The sequence below is a fragment of the Callospermophilus lateralis genome, chromosome 4 (genome assembly GCF_048772815.1).
Source record: "Callospermophilus lateralis isolate mCalLat2 chromosome 4, mCalLat2.hap1, whole genome shotgun sequence".
NCBI lineage: Eukaryota > Metazoa > Chordata > Mammalia > Rodentia > Sciuridae > Callospermophilus > Callospermophilus lateralis.
The window spans coordinates 111,236,187-111,258,278 of NC_135308.1; the positions used below are offsets into that span (position 1 = coordinate 111,236,187).

A 22,092-nucleotide genomic window follows, 5' to 3' on the forward strand; every position below is an offset into this window, starting at 1 on the left:
AGAAGGGTCCCCGCCCGGCCGGCAGTCAGCTCCCGCCATTCCACTCTTGTTCTGCAAACAGCCACCCCGCCCGCTTGGTTCTTAGCCACGCTGCTGCAGCCACCCGGCTTTACAAGCACCCCCGGCGGCCCTGCTCGGCGAGAAGGGTCCCCGCCCGGCCGGCAGACAGCTCCCGCCATTCCGCTCTTGTTCTGCAAACAGCCACCCCGCCCGCTTGGTTCTTAGCCACGCTGCTGCAGCCACCCGGCTTTACAAGCACCCCCGGCGGCCCTGCTCGGCAAGAAGGGTCCCTGCCCGGCCGACAGACAGCTTCCGCCATCCCGGCTACCCTGGCGGTCCCGCTCTTGCCCTGCAAACAGCCACCCCGCCCGCCTGGGTCTTAGCCACGCGGCTGCAGCCACCCGGCTTTACAAGCGCCCCCGGCGGCCCTGCTCTGCGAGAAGGGTCCCCGCCCTGCCGGCAGACAGCTCCCGCCATTCTGCTCTTGCTCTGCAAACAGCCACCCCGCCCGCCTGGTTCTTAGCCACGAGGCTGCAGCCGCCCGGCTTTACAAGCGCCCCCAGCAGCCCTGCTCGTTGAGAAGGGTCCCTGCCCGGCCGGCAGACAGCTCCCACCATCCCGGCACTCCTGGCGGCCCGCCGCTCTGCGAAGGGTCACCCCGCCCGGCTCTTAGCCACGCGGGCGCCATCTGCCTGGCTCTGTGAGCGCCCCCGGCGGCCCAGCGCAGCCAGAAGGGTCCCCGCCTGGCCCGACAGAAGGCACGTGCCCTTCCAGCTCTGCTAACGGCCCTGCCCACCCGGGAAAGGGCTCCCCCCCTTGAGAGGATGGGAAGGAAATCTAACCAAGCCTCTATGAATTAGCGAACTGGGATCTAAAACCAGAGATTGTGTCAGACCAGAGACAAGCCAGTTCCACCTCTCCCTTCGGTCACTCCTGCAAGGAGCCAGGGGCCCGCCATAGCAGAGAGGGGAAGTCACCAAAGATCGGCCAAAGAGATTCCTTCCCAGCGGATTCTAAATTAGCAGGAGCGGCGAGGGAGCCGGCCGGAGGTGGCGGGAACCGCGGCAGCGGCACGGGAACCGGCGGGAGCTGAGGCGGCGCTGACGCAGGAGCCGGCGGGAGCCGCGCGGCGCGGGTCTCCCAGCTACAGCTCCCACCAGTGCTGACAACTGAGGTCTCTTGCACCAGTTACGGGGGCGTGGCTACCAGAAGGTAAGCAAATTTGCTGGGGGTTCTCAGCCCCAAGCTCCACAAACTTAGGGCCTGAGGGAGGCAAACAAGGAGAGTGTGCCCAGGCACTAATGAAACAGCTGCACCACGTGTGTGCAAGGTAGGCGGAACCGTGACCACCGACAAAACAGGCCCAGTGGCCCGCCAGATACATCGCCCCGGTCGGGGGAGGGGCAGAGCCGCCACCAGCGCCTTTTAGGTAGACAGATCTGCAACCGACAGACAGAACAGGCCTAGTGGCCAGCGGAGGGGCAAAGCCGCGGCTCACGCCTGCAAGGTAAGCGGACCTGTGACCACCGAAAGAACAGGCCCATCGAAAGTACAGGTACAGCGGCCTCCTGGCGTGGAAGGCACATTGCCTCAATTGGAGGAGGGGCAGAGCCACCGCCAAAGCCTGCGAGGGAGACTTTGCAACTATACAAGAGCAATATAAATATATAGGGGGAAAAATCAATAACACAACAGTTTCACCAAGCAGAAAGAAACGCGATCAGTATGAAAAGACAAGGAAAGAAAGGACCACAAGCAATGCAGGTCAACTCAACTTTAGAAGAGGTAATATCTGCAGCAGATGGAATGTCAGATAAAGAATTCAGGATATACATGCTTCAGATGATCTGGAGTCTCAAGGAAGACATTAGACAGCAAAATCAGACAATGAAAGACCACTTCGACCACTTCGACAATAAATTACATAAACAAATCCAAGAAGCAAAAGATCAATTATACAGGGAGATAGAGGTTATAAAAAACAAACAAACAGAAATCCTGGAAATGCAGGAAACAATAAACCAACTTAAAAACTCAATTGAGAATACTACCAGCAGAGTAGAACACTTAGAAGATAGAACATCAGACAATGAAGACAAAGTATTTCAACTGGTGAAGAACATAGACAGCTCAGCAAAGCTGTTAAGAAACCATGAGCAGAACATTCAAGAAATATGGGATAACATAAAGAGACCCAACTTAAGGGTCATGGGGATACAGGAAGGTATTGAGGTCCAAACCAAAGGAATGAGCAATCTATTCAACGAAATAATACGAGAAAACTTCCCAGACTTGAAGAATGAGACAGAATCCCAAATCCTAGAAGCCTACAGGACGCCGAATGTGCAAAATCATAAGAGATCCACACCTAGACACATTATAATGAAGATGCCCAACATACAGAATAAGGAGAGAATTTTAAAAGCTACGAGAGAAAGGAAGCAGATTACATTTAGGGGTAAACCAATCAGGATAACAGCTGATCTTTCAACACAGACTCTGAAAGCTAGAAGATCCTGGAATAACATATTTCAAACACTGAAAGAAAAGGGGTTCCAACCAAGAATTGTGTATCCCGCAAAATTAAGCTTCAGGATGGAAGATGAAATTAAAACCTTCCATGATAAACAAAAGTTAAAAGAATTTGCAGCTAGAAAACCAGCTCTTCAAAACATCCTCGGCAAAATATTACAGGAAGAGGAAATGGAAAATATCAATGAAAACCAACAGCGGGAGGTAGTACAGTAAAGGTGGGGGGGAATAATCAAAGAGGAAAACAAACCATGTTTAGTAACATAAATAAACAAATATGGCTGGAAGAACAACCCATATCTCAATAATAACTCTTAATGTTAATGGCTTAAACTCACCAATTAAGAGACACAGGCTAGCAGAATGGATCACTAAACAAGACCCAACAATATGCTGCCTTCAGGAGACGCATTTGATAGGAAAAGACATACATAGACTGAAGGTGAAAGGTTGGGAAAAATCATATCACTCATATGGACTTCGGAAACAAGCAGGAGTGTCCATACTCATATCAAATAAAATAGATTTCAAGCCAAAGTTAATCAAAAGGGATGAGGAGGGACACTACATACTTCTCAAGGGAACCATACACCAACAAGACATAACAATCATAAATATATATGCCCCAAACAATGGTGCAGCTATGTTCATCAAACAAACTCTTCTCAAGTTCAAGAGTCTAATAGACCACCATACAATAATCATGGGAGACTTCAACACACCTCTCTCACCACTGGACAGATCTTCCAAACAAAAGTTGAATAAGGAAACTATAGAGCTCAATAACACAATTAATAACCTAGACTTAATTGACATATATAGAATATACCACCCAACATCAAGCAGTTACACTTTTTTCTCAGCAGCACATGGATCCTTCTCAAAAATAGATCATATATTATGTCACAGGGCAACTATTAGACAATATAAAGGAGTAGAGATAATACCATGCATATTATCTGATCATAATGGAATGAAATTGAAAATCAACGATAAAAGAAGTAAGGAAAAATCATGCATCACTTGGAGAATGAACAATAGGTTACTGAATGATCAATGGGTTATAGAAGACATCAAGGAGGAAATTAAAAAATTCTTAGAGATAAATGAAAACACAGACACAACATATCGGAATCTATGGGACACATTGAAAGCAGTTCTAAGAGGAAAATTTATTGCTTGGAGTTCATTCCTTAAAAAAAGAAAAAACCAACAAATAAATGATCTAATACTTCAACTCAAAATCCTAGAAAAAGAAGAGCAAAACAACAGCAAAAGAAGTAGAAGACAAGAAATAATTAAAATCAGAGCTGAAATTAACGAAATCGAAACGAAAGAAACAATTGAAAAAATTGACAAAACTAAAAGTTGGTTCTTTGAAAAAATAAATAAAATCGACAGACCCTTAGCCATGCTAACAAAGAGAAGAAGAGAGAGAACTCAAATTACCAGCATACGGGATGAAAAAGGCAATATCACAACAGACACTTCAGAAATACAGAAGATTATCAGAAATTATTTTGAATCCTTATACTCCAATAAAATAGAAGATAGTGAAGGCATCGATAAATTTCTTAAGTCATATGATTTGCCCAGATTGAGTCAGGAGGATATTGACAACCTAAACAGACCAATATCAATTGAGGAAATAGAAGATACCATCAAAAGACTACCAACTAAGAAAAGCCCAGGACCGGATGGGTATACAGCAGAGTTTTTCAAAACCTTTAAAGAGGAATTAACACCAATACTTTTCAAGCTATTTCAGGAAATAGAAAAAGAGGGAGAACTTCCAAATTCATTCTATGAGGCCAACATCACCCTGATTCCTAAACCAGACAAAGACACTTCAAAGAAAGAAAACTACAGACCAATATCTCTAATGAACCTAGATGCAAAAATCCTCAATAAACTTCTGGCGAACCGGATACAAAAACATATCAAAAAAATTGTGCACCATGATCAGGTAGGATTTATCCCTGGGATGCAAGGTTGGTTCAATATACGGAAATCAATAAATGTTATTCACCACATCAACAGGCTTAAAAATAAGAACCATATGGTCATCTCGATAGATGCGGAAAAAGCATTTGACAAAGTACAGCATCCCTTTATGTTCAAAACTCTAGAAAAACTAGGGATAACAGGAACATACCTCAACATTGTAAAAGCAATCTATGCTAAGCCTCAGGCTAGCATCATTCTGAATGGAGAAAAACTGAAGGCATTCCCTCTAAAATCTGGAACAAGACAGGGATGCCCTCTCTCACCACTTCTGTTCAACATAGTTCTCGAATCACTGGCCAGAGCAATTAGACAGACGAAAGAAGTTAAAGGCATAAAAATAGGAAAAGAAGAACTCAAATTATCACTATTTGCAGATGACATGATTCTATACCTAGCAGACCCAAAAGGGTCTACAAAGAAACTATTAGAGCTAATAAATGAATTCAGCAAAGTGGCAGGCTATAAAATCAACACGCATAAATCAAAGGCATTCCTGTATATCAGTGACAAATCCTCTGAAATGGAAATGAGGACAACCACCCCATTCACAATATCCTCAAAGAAAATAAAATACTTGGGAATCAACCTAACAAAAGAGGTGAAAGACTTATACAATGAAAACTACAGAACCCTAAAGAGAGAAATAGAAGAAGATCTTAGAAGATGGAAAAATATACCCTGTTCATGGATAGGTAGAAGTAACATCATCAAAATGGCGATATTACCAAAAGTTCTCTATAGGTTTAATGCAATGCCAATCAAAATCCCAACGGCATTTCTTGTAGAAATAGAGAAAGCAATCATGAAATTCATATGGAAAAATAAAAGACCCAGAATAGCAAAAACAATTCTAAGCAGGAAATGTGAATCAGGCGGTATAGCTATACCAGACTTCAAACTATACTACAGAGCAATAGTAACAAAAACAGCATGGTACTGGTACCAAAACAGGCAGGTGGACCAATGGTACAGAATAGAGGACACAGAAACCAATCCACAAAACTACAACTATCTTATATTTGATAAAGGGGCTAAAAGCATGAAATGGAAGAAGGATAGCATCTTCAACAAATGGTGTTGGGAAAACTGGAAATCCATATGCAACAAAATGAAACTGAATCCCTTTCTCTCGCCATGCACAAAAGTTAACTCAAAGTGGATCAAGGAACTTGATATCAAATCAGAGACATGGCGTCTGATAGAAGAAAAAGTTGGCTATGATCTACATACTGTGGGGTCGGGCTCCAAATTCCTCAATAGGACACCCATAGCACAACAGTTAATAACTAGAATCAACAAATGGGACTTACTCAAACTAAAAAGTTTTTTCTCAGCAAAAGAAACAATAAGAGAGGTAAATAGGGAGCCTACGTCCTGGGAACAAATCTTTACTCCTCACACTTCAGACAGAGCCCTAATATCCAGAATATACAAAGAACTAAAAAAATTAGACAATGAGATAACGAATAACCCAATCAACAAATGGGCCAAGGACCTGAACAGAAATTTCTCAGAGGAGGACATACAATCAATCAACAAGTATATGAAAAAATGCTCACCATCTCTAGCAGTCAGAGAAATGCAAATCAAAACCACCCTAAGATACCATCTCACTCCAGTAAGATTGGCAGCCATTAGGAAGTCAAACAGCAACAAGTGCTGGCGAGGATGTGGGGAAAAGGGTACTCTTGTACATTGCTGGTGGGACTGCAAATTGGTGCGGCCAATTTGGAAAGCAGTATGGAGATTTCTTGGAAAGCTCGGAATGGAACCACCATTTGATCCAGCTATTCCACTACTCGGTCTATTCCCTAAAGACCTAAAAAGAGCACACTATAGGGACACTGCTACATCCATGTTCATAGCAGCACAATTCACAATAGCAAGACTGTGGAACCAACCTAGATGCCCTTCAATAGACGAATGGATAAAAAAAATGTGGCATTTATACACAATGGAGTATTACTCTGCATTAAGAAATGACAAAATCATAGAATTTGGAGGGAAATGGATGGCATTAGAGCAGATTATGCTAAGTGAAGCTAGCCAATCCCTTAAAAACAAATGCCAAATGTCTTCTTTGATATAAGGAGAGTAACTAAGAACAGAGTAGGGAAGAAGAGCATGAGAAGAAGACTAACATTAAACAGGGATGAGAGGTGGGAGGGAAAGGGAGAGAGAAGGGAAATTGCATGTAAATGGAAGGAGACCCTCAGGGGTATACAAAATTACATACAAGAGGAAGTGAGGGGAAAGGAGGGAAAATATAAGGGGGAGAAATGAATTACAGTAGAGGGGGTAGAGAGAGAAGAGGGGAGGGGAGGGGGGAGGGGGGATAGTAGAGGATAGGAAAGGCAGCAGAATACAACAGACTCCAGAATGGCAATATGTAAATCAAATGTGGTGCAACTGAAGTGATTCTGCAATCTGTATATGGGGTAAAAATGGGAGTTAATATCCCACTTGAATCAAAGTGTGAAATATGATATATCAAGAACTATGTAATGTTTTGAACAACCTACAATAAAAATTAATTAAAAAAAAAAAAAAGAAAGAGGACACATATAAAGTTGAAATTGAAGTTGTCTTTGCATAGTCAAGAAGTCTGAACCTGGGGATAAAAATGACACCTGGGTCTCACACATCACTCAAATTGAAAGGAATAAGTTTCAGAAGTTAGGAGGATAAAGACAGGTATTTAAAACATAAAGTTTGACTGGAGGATCAAAAAGCCAGAGGGATGTTGTGACTCTGGATGGCTGTAATGAATACATAAAGCTTTCCACGGTGACTTCTGAGCACTGTTATTTTGTGTGTAGTCTTGCCATCTAAAGGAAGACAGCTATGGAATGCAGATCTAATCTTACAGGTCTGTGATTTTGGGGATGACTGAAGTGCTAATCACTCTAGGATTTCTATTGCCAAATGTGAGTTATCCAGGATCATACTTGGTGTTGTGTTCCCACATGATGCTCTTTTTAGTAGCATTGGAATTTTCTTAGGGAAATCACCAGGCAAGTTCCAATCTCTGCTAATGTGTACACAGAGAGCAATTTTAAGAAATTCCAAATGTAGGAAGCAGATAGATAAGGGATGATTATTTTTAAAGGGTTATTTAGTTTTATGGAAGTTTTACAGAGGAGTTCATTGGGTTCTCCAACATTTTATCAGAGATACTAGAGAAATTAGTGTAAAGATAGAGGAACATAGAGTGGTTTTGATTTGCATTTCCCTAATTGCTAGTGATGATGAACATTTTTTCATGTATTCATTGATTGCTTGTACATCATATTCTGAGAAGTGTCTCTTCAGGTCCTTGGCCCATTTATTGATGGGGTTATTTGTTTTTTTGGTGTTTAGCTTTTTGAGGTTTTATATACCCTAGACATTAGTGCTCTATCTGATGTGTGAGGGGTAAAGATTTGCCTCCAAGATATAGGCTCTCTATTCACCTCACAGATTGTTTCTTTTGCTGAGAAGAAACTTTTTAGTTTGAGTCATCCCATTTATTGATTCTTGATATTAATTCTTATGCCACAGAGTCTTATTAAGGGGCCTAGTCTCACATGATGGAGGTTAGGGCCTACTTTTTCTTCTATTAGATGCAGGATCTCTGGTTGTATTCCTAAGTCCTTGATCCATTTTGAGTTGAGTTTGTGCATGGTGAGAGATAGGGGTTTAATTTCGTTTTGTTGCATATGGATTTCCAGTTTTCCCAGCACCATTTGTTGAAGAGGCTATCTTTTCTCCAATGCATGTTCTTGACACCTTTGTCTAATAGAAGATAATTGTAGTTTTGTGAGTTAGTCTCTGTGTCCTCTATTCTGTACCATTGGTCTACCAGTCTGTTTTGGTGCCAATACCATGATGTTTTTGTTACTATTGCTCTATAGTATAGTTTAAGGTCTGATATAGCGATGCCACCTGCTTTACTCTTCCTGCTAAGGATTGCTTTAGCTATTTTGGGTCTCTTATTTTTCCAGATGAATTTCACGATTGCTTTTTCTATTTCTATGAGTAATATCATTGGAATTTTGTTCAGAATTGCATTAAATCTGTATAGTGCTTTTGGAAGTATGGTCATTTTGATAATATTAATTCTGCTTATCCAAGAGCAAGGTAGATCTTTCCACCTTCTAAGATTTCATCTCACTCCAGTCAGAATGACAGCTATTATGCATACAAACAACAATAAGTGTTGGCGAGGATGTGGGGAAAAAGGTACACTCATACACTGCTGGTGGGGCTGCAAATTGGTGCAGCCAATATGGAAAGCAGTATAGATATTTCTTGGAAAATTGGGAATGGAACCACCATTTGTGGTGTCCCTGTCCTTGGTCTATACCCAAATGATTTAAAAATAGCACACAGGGACACAGCCAATCAATGTTTATAGTAGTACAATTCACAATAGCTAAACTGTGGAACCAACCCAGATGCCGTTAAATAGATGAATGGATAAAAAAAAATGTGGCATATATACACAATGGAATATTACTCAGCAAAAAAAGAGAATAAAATCATGTCATTTGCAGCTAAATCGATCTAGTTGGAGAATATAATCCTAAGTGAAGCAAGCCAACCCCCAAAAACCAAAGGCCAAATGTTTTCTTTGATATAAGGATGCTGATTCATAATGGGATAGGGAGAAGGAGCCTGGGAGGGATAGACGAATGTAGATAGGGCAGAGGGGTGGGAGCGTGGGTCATGGGGTAATTCATGATGGTGGAGTGTGAAGATCATTATTATTAAAAATATAGGTATGAAGATGTGAATTGGTGTGAATATTCTATATATACAACCAGAGACATGAAAAATTGTGCTCTATATTTTTAATAAGAAATGTAATGCATTCTGTTGTCATATATAAATAAAAAAAGAGGAACATAAAACTAAAGTGTTAGGATGAACTATTGGAGAAAAAAAAAGAACAAAGAAATTCAGCAGAAGGATCATGTTTGACATGTACTCAGTTTCCAGAAACACAGGAAATCAAGTGCCCCCTGTAGGGAAGACCATACATTACTCACCCCATGATGGCACCCAGTGGTGTCTCCTCAGGCCAAGGCAGCCAGGGGGACTGTGGTTGTAACACCAAGACTGTTCTTTGAATTCAGATTTTGTTATCTGCATGAGTTATTTGGGGGGTAGTGACTAATTATTTTCCGTTGTCTTTATGTTGAGAAGGTGGTAAATGTAGCTTTGTTGGTTTTGTTGCTCACAACAGCTTTTGGTTTGAAAAATTTACAAGTAATTTCTCTTGAAGTTCCCAAATTGGTGAAGACACATTTTTGATAAGAATCAAATATATAACTCTTTAAACCTAAAGAGTATTTGTTTTTTTCCTGAGTGTTTCTTTACCTCTGTCATTGGAGGACAAATAATGATTAGTACTGATTTTTGTTTGTTTGTGGGAAGACAAAGGGCAGTGGCTAGTGGAGGATATTTTGGCTTGGATTTTGTTGAAAATAAGCAAAAGTCAGAAACACTTAAAATCCATATTTCTTTTCCTTCATGAAACAGACAAACAAACAAATCCTTAAAATAACACAAAACAAATTACCCCTATGTTTTATCCCTCATAAATATTAAAAGTACAAGGTGAGTTTGGGTCTTTTTAAAATTTGACCAAATTTTTCTTCACTACTACTAAGAATGCCTCATTTTTCATTCCTTCTTTCTTTCTTTTCATCTCTAAATAGTAAAGTGATCTTTACATACTTGGTCCGAGAAAAAGTATAGAAAAGCAAATATGTGACACTATAGGTCTTACTCTTTTCAGGTGAGACAAGACAAAAATATTCATAATTTAAGATAGACCTTCATTTAAAAGCTACTTTTCTTCCTTATGGTATAATTTTTACTAATGTTTATTGTTTGCAGTTTATGGGTATAACACAAAGCTGGGATCTCTCTAGTGTCATTAGACCCATCCATGCTCATGTGTTCTATGCATTGTGAACAGAATTACTGTACTGAAAGGTGTAGAATAAAGTTGCGTCCCATTATCCAGTAAGTCACAGGGTGATGGATTGAGCACGATTTTAAGAGTTTTCCAGGGATATGGTGCTGCTTCCAAAATTTTATTTTAAGACTCTTAAACTAGGGTTCTTTGAGTCGTGTTTCCAGAGATGGACCTGGTGTGCATGTTCATGTCCCATGGGGGACTGGAGTTAAGTGTCCATGTATGGGGTCACTGGGGGCCCGGGCAGCTCTGAGTGTTAAATATCGCTTCAGGAAAAATGTATTTACACACATGCTGACAGTTCATTTCCAGGTGGGAGCCTCATGTCTGCTTCATATTCTGCAACTTCAATCTTTCCACTGTGAAATTTTAGACAGCTAGTCTGCAGAGGCTCAGCCAGATCTATTAATATTTATACATTCCATTCACACTCCAGTCAGAGCATATAAGTTGCAGATCTTTCTGATTTGGAAGCTATTAAGATTCATGACCCCTTTAGCTATTTACTTCTTGTGGTCTAGGAGCCTTTGCAATCAGCTTACACTTAAGAAGAAAGCACAAATCATTACTGTTCAAATATTGTCCTGCATTGTGGCCATTTGTAGCCCATCAAAGGGGTGTTAAGAACTTTAATGCATTCATTTATCTCAAGACACAGGTTATTAGAAGAGGCATTCTTCTCTTGGAAAGGGATAGAATAGAAGTGTTACTTACACCAAAAATTGCTTTTTTAATTCCAAATTAGCAACTCTGACTGAAGCCTCATATGTTATTAAGAAGTAATATCTTATCAATTTTTCTTCTTGAGCACAGACATTGATTGAACAAATGATGGGGGTGGTATACTGAATAGAAGAGAACAAAAGACTATTGAACGTTTAGGTGTGCATTAGACCTGCCTCTAAAGAAAACCTATTCTCTTAACGTATTGATGTTTATGTGTGTCTAACTTACAAAGGATTGTGAAATTGGAGATGGGTCTTATATTTAATTAATCTGTGGGATTATGATATGTTTTATTAGCATTTCGAAGATGTTAACCCTATTCTATCAAAATAGTCTTTTCTACTGAAAGAAAAGATGAGGATATTAAAAGAAAATGAGTGGAAGACAAGGAGAAGGAATGTTTTAGATATGAGGGAATGGTTTAGATATGAGGTGTCCTCCAAAAGCTCATGCATGAGACAATGCAAAGAACTTCATAAGTGAAGTGATTGGGTTATGAGAGCCTTAACCAAATCAGTGCACTAATTCACTGGCACAGATTAATTGAATGTAAATATAGGTAGGTAGGGCATGTCTGGAAGAAGTAGGTCACTGGGGACATGTCTTTGGGATTTATAGTCTGTCCCTGGTAAGCAGGACTAACTCTCTCTGCTTCCTGTTGCCATGTCCTGAGTGGCTTTCCTCTGCCATTCTCTTTTGCCATGATGTTCTACCTCACCTTGGGCCCAAACCTATGGAGTTGGCTGTCTATGGACTGAGACCTGAAACTGAGCCAAAATAAACTTTTCCTCCTCTAATTGTTCTTGTCAGGTCTTTTGATCATAGTGACTAAAAAGCTGACTAAAACAGTGAATTAGAATTTTTTCAATGCTTATTATAGACTAAACATTTTACACTTTTAAATTTTTTTGAGCTCTGCAACAACCAGGAGGTAGCTGCTGTTATCCCTATTTATTGACCAGAAATGAAATCTTAAAGAGGTCAAGTAGCTTACCCAACATTAAACTCTAACACTCATCATTTTATGCTATTGCCCAAACTTAGCTCTTTAAATACTATTTTATTTACATTTCTCAAGAAATGCCATGGCATGGCCCCCAAAAGTCTATATTCTGGGTAGACTTACTACTTATTTAGAATGTTTCTAATGCAAAATGTGAGGTTGGTGAATTCCCCAAATAACCCAGGAGTGCTGGTTTGCTTCTGGTTCATCTTTTATTTCCAATCTTCAAGTCGAAACAAAACAAAACCTAAAGATCATCCCTGTATTAAAACCTCCACCATCACCACCTTCACCATTGTTTCCACCACCACTCTTTACACACCCTCCAGACATATACAGGGAACATTATTAAATTACATTAGCTCAGAGCAGTTCTTATTTCCTGGAATTATCAAGTAAAATATATCCTATATTTGGAGTCAAAGACCAAAACATTTGCAAACAAACTTTTGGAGGATTTTTACCCAACCCAACCTATTTTTATATTATAAAATATTGTCATTTAAAATAAAATTAATTTTTTAGTTGATATATTTTTGTTTGCTTTGAAGATGAGTCATATTCAAGTGTGTAATTTCCTTAGCTCTAGATTACCTTTGTGTTGATGTCAACAGTGAGTACTGTGAGACTCTGCTTTCCTGATTCTGAAAAATGAGACAGGCTTGTTTCCCAACTGTATCACAAGCATGTTTTACTCAAGGTCTGTGTTCAGGGTTAATGGGGACCTGAACCCACAGGTTTCCACAGTGGCTGAGCTGAATTTTCTTTAGGAAGAACTGGAGAAAAGTCATTTCTCCCACAATGAGCACAAGGCCTTACCATCAGCCACCTTAATTATCAAAAGATAGGACACTATGGGGACTCATGCTTAAATTTATTCAGTCCACATTTTTAGTTGACTTTAAAACACATTGAAATGGGTGAAATAAATTTGAGGGAAAAAAGCTCAAGAAAACAAACCAATTTATTTTATATTAAAAACAATCAAATCAAGAACAAAGAAAGGAAGCCTGAAAATCATTCCATTCCAAAATCAAAACATGCTTTTAAGTGCTGTGTCTTTGGAAAAAAGATAGGATTTTTATTCTTTGCTGCTTTTTATGATTACCACTTCTTTGTCCAATTGGTTTTCTGAAGAGTGGACAGAGGATGTAGCACTAATATATTAAATAATTTCTTATGGCCTTGACTTTCTTTTCCATTTATGTTCTTCCTCTCGCATCACCTGGTTTGATGAGAAATAGTTGTTTGGTGAGGACAAGGTTTTTCCTTGAGGACCACTCTTTCTTCTTGGAGGATGAAATTTAAAGACAAGATAGTTCAGTTTTGTTCAAGTCCTGGCATTCAAAGCCTGTGAGGTCACTTTGAGATCACTTAGCCTTTGTCATGTGGAAGAAATACAACCAAGGTTTTGTGCATGGCTTGGTACAAACCTAATTTGGTCATACCTAAAATTTCCTGTCAGCTTCTTGTTGGTAGGAGGTTAAAGGTGGTAGATGCTTAATCTGTTTAATCCTTAAAGTATGTGCCCAAAAAGGATTTCACATGATAGTCAAAATAGCTCTTCCGTGCATATTTCCACTAGAAGAAGGCTTAAGTGGGATTTTGAAATATCTTCAGTCATCCCTTTATCCACTTCAGTTATTCTCATTTCAAAAGAGCCATTTGTACCTTGGCAGAATGTTTAAGGGCAGAGGAATTCTAATTGGATATATATAAAAGTAAAAGAAAAAATGAGACAGGCTTGTTTCCCAACTGTATCACAAACATGTTTTAAGAAGATGATAGAACTTTAAAAGCACTAAAAATAAAGACAATTTTTTTTTTGTACTGGGCATTGAATCCAGGGGCGCTTAGCCACTAAGCCACGTCCCCAGCCCTTTTCTGTATTTTATTTAGAGACAGGGTCTCACTGAGTTGTTTAGGGTCTTGCTTAGTTGCTGAGACTGGCTTTGATCTCATGATCCTCCTGCCTCAGCCTCCTGAGCTGCTGGGATTACAGACGTGTGCCACCTTGCCCAGCTAGACAAAATCTGGCATATTATTATTAAGCATTATTGTATATTATTATTAGCATCACCCAATTCTTATGCAGCAACTTGGGTCTTCAGAGCCTGGAGTCCAAACTCTTTCTTTACCACCCTGTCATATTGTTTCTCTGAATTTCCTGCTGCACCCACCCAACCCTCACTCCAGGCCAGCATGTTGCCTGTTTTCGCTGCCTTTTGCTGTCATGTCACAACTAATCCCATTTGTAGCTCTCTGTGTATGTGATGGTCTCTCCCACTGGGCAGTCATCTTTCAGACTGGGGCCAGTGCTTTATACATTACTGTATTTTAATCCATTAATAAACTTGGCACATGGTTGTCTCTTTATAAACATTTGTTTAGTGATTACTGAACTGTATAATCACTATTCTATCACTTTATGCTTTCATACATATTTTTGGAGTACAGAAATTTCAGAAATAGAATCGATGGCTTTAATAATTTTCAGGCTTTACCCCGAAGTGGACAGTTAAAGAAGTCCATCCTTGAAAAGGACCTTTAACTCTCTCGCAACCATCATGCAAAACAGGAAGAGGAATAGCTCCTTGTAACAGTTAAATGAACCTGTGATTTGTGAGATACCTGCTAATCAAAAAGATTGCCGTTTGATGCCTGGGCTAGTGTTACACCCATGATAGCAGGATCAGGTCAACAGTTCTTATTGAATTTGATTTTAAGAAAATACACATGTCCTTTTCAGTGCAGGTTTCCTGGAGTATCTAAATCAATATTCTGGTGAGACTTCATACTATATTGATTCATTTTAAAAAAATCAGGTTCTTGAGCCCCCAAATTCCCTCTTGCCTCTCTGTCCCTGCCAATAAAATTGTTACTAATTATGGAGCGATTACTTGATGTTTTAGTCTGTTTTCTACTGTTATAACAGAATACCTGAAACTTTATATCACAGATTTATTTCTTACAGTCTGAAGGCTAGGAAGTCCAGGAACACAGGGCTGGCATCTGGTGAAAGCTTTCTTACTGCATTGTAACGTGGCAGAGGATATCATATGGCAAGGATGTGGAAGTGTGTGAGTTCAGGTGTCTCTTGCTCTTTTTATGAAGCCACCAATCCCTTCACAGAGCCTCACCTTCAAGACCTCATCTAATCCTAATTTTTATCTCCTAAAGGTCCCATTTCCCAATACTATCAACATATGAGTTTGGGGATTAGGTTCCCAACACATGAACATATTCAAACAATAGCACACAGCTTGCTAAAGTCACATGGCTGGGAAGAACAGGGCTTAAGGCCAGAGCCTAGGCCCTTTCCTTAACCCAATGCACTTCATTCCACAAATCATCTCCAGGCTAGAAATACTGGGGTCCTGCTTTCTCTTCTATGTCCTTGAAGGGACAGTTATATTTAATGAGTTAGGTACCCTGTCACTGTAGGTAAGTGAACTATGTAAAAATGAATGCTATTAATATTGAATTGAAGATTTTTCTCTGTAGGCTCAATGAGGAAAGTCTGCATGAAAAAATCCCCAAATACCTAAATTGTGAAAACAGAATTAGAATTTATATTCTGGTGACATGAAAGATAGACAAACTTGTAGAAAACTCAGTGTGATGAGCAATGGGATTGAGGAGATATTTGCAAATTTCATATATTTAGGATTAAGTTTACTTTTTCATTTGCTTAGCCTGCTTCTAGCCATGATGATAGTTCTTTATTTTTCTTCTAGATGGAACATCTTTTTCTTTCAACTTCAGAATCTTTACTGAGAGAAAATTCTTTGCAGAGTTGTTTCTTTTTCATTAGATTTCTAAAAATCTGTGAGTCAGGGACAAAAAATTGTGCTTCAAAGATCTGGGTTTTAGCTGTGAAACGGGATCCTAGAAAAAAAGAATGCTGAAATTTCTAAATCTTCCTTTCAGTCAGATGTGGTCATGTGACTAAGCACTAGCCCATGAGATGTAAGGAGTGGGTATGTCAGGGTAGGGTGGGGAGGGCTGGCTTCTGAAACCCATTCCTAAAGGAGGAGTGACCTCCTTATCCCTACTTCCTTTCTTCATCCTGCTGCTCAAAGGATAGGTTAAGATGAGCCATCTGGAACCATGTGGCTAAGGGCTGATGGAGAAATGAGAAAGAAGCCTTGGTTTTTTGGTGACTTGGCAAGGCAGGGCTGCTTTATCAGCTTGTTATGGTGAAATTGCAATAAATAACCAAGTTGATTTTAAGCAGCAGACAGAACCATTTTATTTACCAGCTGGTGGTCTGGATTCACCAGCTGGCAGGCCAAGGGGCAGGCTGCAAGTCTTTGACCCCCTCCAAGGGTTAGAGCACACGTTTATATTCTGAAACCATATTAATCATAAGTGGCTGTTGCTATGATTCAAAACTATAAACAAACATGAGATCTAAAATTGTAAGCAGAAGGGAAAGTGGGTCAAAATGACCCTAGTTGAGTACAGGTAAAAGAATGGTTACTAACACTAGACAAATATTCTCTGACAGAGTACATTGCCCAATAAAAATGTGAACAATTTTACTTTGTATAAGAATCGCCATTTTGTGTTGCCAAACATGCTATGCTAAGAAACTTTTGATGGGTACAGAGGTAGGGTATTTCCATAGGAGAAGCATTTCTTACATGACATGGAGTCTTAGGGTACAATAGAGTTTGTCTGGTCATTGCCCATATAGCTTGGCCCATAACAAGCTTTCCAGCACCATGAATAGAAAGGAATGAACTTCTATCTTATTGAAACCACTGCCATTTTTCACCTATGAAACAGGCAGCCAAATTTACATATCCTATAATACAAATTAAGAGAGGGAATTGTTTTAGTTTGGACAATTTTGGAAACAAACATGGAATCAGAAAATTGCCTTACGTGTGTATAAAATATTCCTATGTGGCTAAAATTTACAATAGTGACTTGACTAACTACCAATGGACAAAAGCAAAGAGAAAGTGCAGAGTTCTGTGAGTCAGGATTGATTTTATTGAGTATCAGCACTGAAAATATTAGGTAGTCAGGTCTTTCACAATCAGTTCATTCAGATCAGGTGTGTATTTCAAGCAATTGGCATTACTAATAGACTCTCATCAAGGCAGCAACAATCTACTATCTAATTTATCTTGCATTTGAGAGACTATTTGATGATACCAAAGAGGGGGATTTTAGAATGTACATCTGACTCGTTAATAGTTTGAGAAGATTTTAAGCCAGCCTCAAGTTGCAGTAAATCTCAAACCTTATCATTCAAATTAAACAAATGTTCATGTTTCATTTTATATTTGGGTTCTATAGAAAGGTTTAAGAAAAGAGAGTTACCTGAAGAGGTTGAGAGCCAAGAGGAGCAAACCTGAAAGAGTAAACCAGAGAGTGGGGAAGCCATGAGATAAGCTGGGAAAGGACCATTAAGCGGAAGTTGACTTGATCAAAGGATGGTCCCAATCTCTGAGCTTCCTAGGGCACTTTACTATGTTAATTAAACACTATCTTAGGATGTCACCATATAGGCTGTGGGACATGTGGCAAAAACAGACCTTTTGTTTTGTGCCTTTCCCAAAGTAATAATTTACTCCTTTTCCAGTCTGTATGATGACTTGGAAAATAAAATAAATAACTCAGTTTACAAGCACGCGTGCACACTCATTCATCTGTGATAAGTGCCCCAGTATTTATTGGTATTTACTGAGCACCAGAAGCTGTGCTTGTGCATTTCCCTACACATTAACCACCACAATTCCCACAGCCATCTTTGAGGTGGGTATTTTATTACCTCCAATTTACAAATGAAGAACAAGAGACCATTTTTGAGTGCTCTCTATTTGTAAGGTGCTTCAAATACATTATCTGATTTATTTTAATTAATTAAATTTTAAGTTAAAATTTTTTATTGTATACATTTAAAGCATATATATTTAAAGTGATGTTTTGATGTGCATTACATAGTGATATTGTTACTGCAGTCAAGCTGATTAATATATCCACTATATTCATTAATATATCCATCATCTTTATAACTCTCTTTTCTTAGCTTTGTTTTAGTGGTTATAGCACCAAAAATCTATTCTCTTAGAACATTTCCAATATACCATACAATATTTTCTAAAAATTTATTCTAATTTGTTATATATGACAGCAGAATGCATTTCAATTTATATTACAAATATATAGCACAGTTTTTCATATCTCTGGTTGTACACAATGTAGAGTCACACAATTTGTGTCTTCATACATGAACTTAGAGTAATGATGTTCCTCTCATTTCACTACCTTTCCTACCCCCTGCCCCCTCCATTCTCCTCCCTCTCCTTTGCCCTATCTAGAGTTCATCTATTCTTCCCACGTAGCACCCCTATCCCCATTATGAATCAGCATCCTTGTATCAGAGAAAACATTCAACATTTGTTTTTTGGGGGAGGATCGGTTTGCTTCACTTAGCAGTATATTCTCCAACTCCATCCATTTACCTGCAAATGCCATGATTTTATTGTCTTTTAATGCTGAGTAATGTTCCATTGTGTTTATACGATATTTTCTTTATCCATTCATCTACTGAAGGGCATCTAGATTGGCTCCACTGTTTAGCTAAAAATATTGAACGCTTCACAAATTTGCCTGACATTCTTGCATGTGGGCCATGCTAATCTTCTCTGTATCATTCCAATTTTAGCATATGTGCTGCCAAAATGAGCACCATACAATATTATTAGCTAGAGCCCTTGTGCTGTACTTTAGACCTCTGGATTTATTTGTCCTATATAACTGCAACTTTGTGCTCTGACCAGTATCTCCCTGCTTTTCCCTCCCCACTCTGCTGCCATCTTTGGTAACTGCCCTTCTGATCTGTTTCTATGTATTTGACTTTTGAAGGTTCCACATATAAGAGAGATCATACACTGTTTTTCTTTCTGTGTCTGGCTTATTTCACTTAACCAGTCTTCCAGGTTCATCTGCACAGTCACAAATGGCAGGATCTCCTTTATAACATCTGAATACGTCACTTTAGAATATAAAACATTATTATATATGATAGACATTACATAACATTATAATGTATAGGTAGAATATAATAATATGTATATGATTATACCTTATATAATATATACTATATATTACCATATAATATGGTAAATATTCATATATCATGGAACATTTATATGTATATATAAAATATCATTTTTACATATAATATTGTAGATGTGAACATTTCTTTACCTAGTCCTCCATTGATAGATATTTATGTTGTTTCCATATCTTGGTCTAAATTTAAGACCTGAACTGTAAAACTCCTAACAGGAGTGAAAGGGAAAGCTTCTTGACGTTGGCCTTGGCAATGATTTTTTTTAATGACACCAAGACCATATGCAACAAAGGCAAAAATAGTGGGACTACAATCAAACCTAAAAACCTCTTTTCAGTGAAGAAGCAATCAGTAACATGAAAGAGAGCCTACAGATTGGGAGAAAATATTTGTTGGCCATCTACCTGATAATGGGTTAATATCCAAAATATATAAGGAACTCACATAGCTCCATAACATAAAAACAACCTGATGAGAACTAGGCAAAGGACTTAAATAGACGTTTTTCCACAGAAGTCATACAAAAGGCCAACAGGTATATGAAGAGGTGCTAACATCACTATTCACCAGGGAAATGTAAATCAAAACCACAGTGCGATCTCACCTCACACCTGTTAGGATGACCATGATTAAAAAGACAAGAGATAACTAGTGTTAACAAGGGTGTAGATGAAAGGGAATCCTAGTATACTGTTGGTGGGAATGTAAATTGGTTCAGCCACTATGGAAAGCAGTATGGATATTCCTCAAAAAGTAAAAAATGGAACTACCATATCATCCAGCAGTTCCACTTCTGGGTAAATGTCCAAAGGAAATGAAATAAAAATTCCACTCCCATGTTCAGTGTAGCATTATGTGCAATAGTCAAGGAATAGCTACAATATCCCACTTAGTATTTACCTCCACAGTAGTGTTTATACCCATTTTACAGATTAAAGGAAGTTGAGTTGGAGAGAGGTTAAGCAATATGTCTTCAAGCTGGTGCCTCTTCCCGGGCCTTCTCCAAACACCCCCACCCCCCCCTCTACCCACTACTTTTCCATCCCACACAGCTTCAACAGGTTAAGGAAGCAGGCTGTTTTGGAATTGCATGAGAGTTGAATGTTGAATTCTTTTTGTTTTCTCTATCTGCTTTTAAAGACTGCATTGATTCATATGTACTATTGGAAAACAAAATTTCATTATTAATTTTAAAACCAGATCAAAAGAGAGGATGAAAATAGACAGAAAACACTTTAGTAGATTTTGTTTGCCAAATTCAGCCTTTGGGCATGATTTTTGGTACTAATATTTATTCTGAATTTAGGATTGTCACACAATTGATGTCTAATAATGTATATACCTGGAAGAAATAAATGATGGAAAAAAATAAAAATAAGACACGCATTTTACCCTTTCTACTCTTTCTTTTGAACATCAATAGTGCATATGAAAATATTGATCTACATACACTTTTCAATAGGAGTTAATTATTGTTTCACTTATTTGTTATATTTTTATTTTTTTGTGGTGTTGGAATGGAACCCAGGGCCCCACATACACTGGGCAAGCACTTTACCACAGAGCCAGCCCCCAGCCCTGGCTCACCTTTAATTTAATTTAGTATATTAAGAATTGGGCTGGGGATATAGGTCAGTTGGTAGAGTGCTTGCCTCACATGCCTGGGTTCAATCCCCAGCACCACACACACACACACACAAATTAAGGGTGTATATCATAAATCATATAAACACACGTGTCTAGGATGCCTGTATCACTTTCCATTGTAGTTATTAAACTATCCAGTAAAGAACTTGCAGGTTTGTTAAATATTGAGTGAGTGAGTGAAGGAAGGAAGAAGGATAGATGTTCAGTTTTCAAAATATTGGCTCAATTTTTTATTACATTTAATTGTATATGCAATAATGGAGAAGTTAGAGATAATTATACTATACCCATACATACATATACTAGTTGTTTCTCTTCCAAATTGTTTCATATATTGGCATAATTAGAGCAAGAAAATATTTTAGCTCTCTAGTTTTTAGAGAACTTTTTTTTCCAGGGGGTCCTGCTTTGGTTTTATTGAATCATCGTGACAATTGCCTCAACCTTTCCTTTTTGTGGATTTCCCAGATTATTCTGAGTATTTCTTTTAACCAGGCCATGTAGCATTGGTAATTTGTGAGTGATAAGAAAAGGTGACAAGATAATATATAGAGTCATTGGTTTTGTTGCAATCTAATGAACACATTCTTAAGCATTAATTTTTTGAATCTATGTTTAAAACTGCAGTATAAGACCTCTTGTGATGTCCAATTCTGAACTGTATTTGACAAAGCAAAAATTTATGAGGATCAACACTACCCTGTGTTTATGGCTTTCAGTTCTTATTTAAAAGATTCTCAAGGATTCCAGTCTTGGCATATCCAAAGAGAAATTGTCAAGCATTCCATTGTCAGCTTGCTAAATATGCAAATGCACAATTTTTCTTATATTGGAAAATTATATTATGAAAAACAAATTCGTTTTTTTCCTACTGTGTACCCAGAGAATCTTTTCAAGGATTTCTTTATAAAGGGTTGCACTGTCCAGAGCTTAGCCCCCTTGAGAACATCTCAGAGTGGATTTATGCAGAAAACGCAGGCGTGCTAATGAGGTGGAACTGCAAGACACACTCAATATTAACAGTGAATTCTTGAGCTAACTGCTACCAGCCCATCTTAAATAAGATTAGTGGGAGACCTGGTAGGTTCTCTTCTACCCTGAAAATCATGTTTGCTCTTT

The 22,092-nt window shown here is 38.8% G+C and overlaps 1 non-coding gene across 1 annotated transcript; it reads right to left on the reverse strand.

Moving 5' to 3' along the window:
- Window positions 1-18,832: 18,832 nt before the first annotated feature.
- Window positions 18,833-18,939, reverse strand: LOC143398796 (U6 spliceosomal RNA). The gene has a single exon (XR_013091379.1). It is a non-coding gene; the product is annotated as a U6 spliceosomal RNA (small nuclear RNA).
- Between the last annotated feature and the right edge of the window lie 3,153 nt (window positions 18,940-22,092).